Below are 3,455 nucleotides of genomic sequence, written 5' to 3'. Positions count from 1 at the left end.
CTCCTCTTTATCCGCTTCAGAGCTATCACCGCTTACAAGCTCCCCCTGCGATGACTACAAAGAATATCGAAAGATATATGTTTCATCACATTGATAAAGGTATACTTTTTTTGCATCATTTGCATATTTAGTATGGGTAGGGATATCGGATTCTTGATTAAATTAAACCTATCAATTCAGAGAACACTCTACTCCACCCAGACAGAGGCCGTCGCGATGTTTATGAAGAACACGATATCACCTTTGTTTGTACCTAGTTAGGCTGAAAGTGAAAGTATCGGAATACAGGTGTAAAATATAGGAACTAATAGGAAGGGTAGGAAACTGTATACCCCGCCTGACCTACACGGGTCGTTAATGAGAAATATCAGTAGAGGATTAAAGGCTTGTGAAGAGTATTTGGTTACACTAACAATCTCAATAGACGCTCAAATACATTACTCGACCATTGCTCCGATAAACTTTAAGTTGAAGAAGTGTATCAACATTCCACGGGGAAAAATATCGAAGTGGGAAAAAAATGTCGAAAATCAAACATTAGGAAGAGTCTTGTTTAAAGTAGTTCCATAAACGAGTATTTAAGTAGAAGATATACAAATTCAAATTTTGGAAAGAACTTTCGAGAAACGTTCCAAAGCATAATATTGCAGTAAAAAAACAACAAGGAGTCAAATTGAAGGACGTATATTCAGATAAAGAAAATGTCGAAATTCAAACTTCAGGAAGAGTCATGTTTAAAATAGTTCCATAAACGAGTATTTAAGTAAAAGATATCAAAATTCAATAGGAAAAACCCTAAATAAAAATGTTTCAAAGCAAAATGTTGCATCAAAAGAAAATATCGAGGAGTCGAATTGAAGGACGAATATTCAGATAAAAAAAATGTCGAAATTCAAACTTCAGGAAGAGTCATGTTTCAAATAGTTCCATAAACGAGAATTACAGTAAAAAAATATCAAAATTCAAATTTTAGAAAGAACCACGAAAAATATGTTCCAAAGCAAAATATTGCAGTAAAATAAAATATCAAGGAGTCAAAGTGAAGGACGAATATTCAGATAAAGAAAATATCGAAATTAAAACGTTAGAAAGCGTTGTGGTGAAACATTCCACGACATTTTTTGAAGTAAAGATTTATAGATATAAATTTAGATAAAGAACAGAGCAACGTTCCATTTAAGAAAGAAAATAGTGGGGTGAAAGAAATATCGAAATTTATTCTCTTGGAAGAATAAAAAAAAAAAACATGAAAAGAAATTGCAAGCAACGAAAAACATCCAATCGAAACACCTGTGTAGTAATTAAATGTAATTACGCTAATTTCATGGAAATTATTCCTCAATGTATACGAAATGAAACATAAATAAAATGAAAGAAATGACTTCTTTATTTACATGATAGTATTTTGATCAACAAACGAAGTTGAATTTTTAGGAATATGTTTTGAGTTAAACATTTCCATTTCTGAAATATTTTCAATACATAGTCCCGATAAAAACAACACTATTTATGAACGAGTAAGGCAAGAAGTGTCTTTGGGATACGCATACCAGATGTCTTAACGATAAAATTCTGATACAGTTTAAGCTCTATAGAACCATCGAGGGCGGGGCCGTACAGTGACAATTACTTCCTCATCCACGTATATCTGTGTCACTTCATTGCCCATAGAAAATGAAATTTATTTGTTTGTTTACAAGAACATATTTTAAAGCTGTCTTTTATAGCTCTGTGGGTCTCAAAACAGATATCAATGAACATTTAATGTTTAAAAATTAGAAGCTTAGAATGATGACAATACAGATACAGTGACAACGAAAAGTAACAAGTGGTATCATTTCACGTTATTTTTGTTTTGTATTTTATTTCTTAAATAAATCTCAACACGTGTCTCAAATGTTCTAAACGATACTTAAATTTGCAAAGATTTTCGTCGATGTAAATTTCATTCAGAAATAAATGTTATTGTTGTAACCGAATCGAAATTTCAAATAAAAATACCGATAGTAACATGATATCTTTTATAACGTACTACTACAGTTCAAATACTTTCCCAAAATACGATTCAAGGCGGAAAGCAACATTCAAGAAAAAATAAATAGTTAATTGTTTTCTACTGTAAATGATTAACAGGTAAGGCTATCTTATTAACCGAGGCATTTTACATTCAGAAAAATAATAATAAATAATAATTCGAGGTTCTTAAATACCGCGTTATCACAACCTAGTTCGTATGTCGTCTCAAAGCGGTTCACAAATTATTATCCGTGGTTATAGGGCTTTTGAAATCAGCCAACATCTTTCTCAACTCCCTGGGGAGCATACAGCCGGTGCTGCCATTTTGGCGCCCACAGCTAGGCTTCAACAATTCTAGCACTGCCCAACCACGTACTCATTTACAGCAGAGTAGACTGGAACAAGCGGAGTAAAGTATCTTGTTCAAAGATACAACGCAGTGCCGTGCCGTGACTCGAACCCGCAACCCTTCAGTCACGAACCCAGCGTCCTACCACTAGACTACCGTGCCTCCTAGGACTGATAAAACCCTTGCCGAATAAAGACTCTGTTTTTGTGTAAATGTCTTAACGAACACAATTTTTTTTGTCAGGCCTAAATCCTACATTTGTGAAAACAGAACATTACAATGGCTTCATAACTAGGTATTTTCATTTTAGTTATCAGATTGCCATATATAGCATAGCAATACATTAACAGTTTCTTCAAACAACAGTGAGTATAGTATTGTCAACTTCAGATATATTGACCGTTTAGAATAACACCAAAAAATAATACAATGATAATACTTTTCAACATATGACTAAAACACCTTGATTAAATTATGTTTCCATAGAATAAAAAAAAATGATATCGAAAAAAATCAAATGTTAGCCGTGGCTTTGTTAGGATGTTAAATATTAGAAATATTATTGCTTAAATGAAGAAAATTTATAACAACCAATCCAGCCCCTAGTAAGTCAGGACAAACATTTATACCAAAACTTCAATACATGATTCTTGACTGCCGCTGAAAAAAAAATCGACAAAATTTAAACTAAAATAATAATAATAGCTTTCATTTATTACATTTTGTGGGTGTTTTGCTTCACCGCCAAGTATGATGTAAGTATTCCGGGGTATATAAATATTTGTGTATATATATAACAATAATTGATAAAAAGGGAAAACAAACTTGTTACGTAAAAACCGTTAAAACAGTTGTCGTTTGAATTTTCAAGATGAAGTTAAAGACTTGTCCTTTTCATCTGGTAGTTAATAATAATAATTTAAAAAAATCCACTGATTCGACATTTAAATGCAATTTAGCAATATATCAAAGAAAACTGTTCTTTAAAAATTTTTACATTCCAATTATTTTGTAGGTGTCGAAAAGTGCGAGTATAAAGAGTGAGCAGAAATGATATAAATCATGTTAAAATCTTAACTGCGCTTCATTT

The sequence above is a fragment of the Mizuhopecten yessoensis genome, unplaced genomic scaffold (genome assembly GCF_002113885.1).
Source record: "Mizuhopecten yessoensis strain PY_sf001 unplaced genomic scaffold, ASM211388v2 scaffold7713, whole genome shotgun sequence".
In the NCBI taxonomy this organism is placed as follows: domain Eukaryota; kingdom Metazoa; phylum Mollusca; class Bivalvia; order Pectinida; family Pectinidae; genus Mizuhopecten; species Mizuhopecten yessoensis.
The sequence above is the reverse complement of the archived record's forward strand: the minus strand, read 5'-3'. Positions refer to the sequence as shown.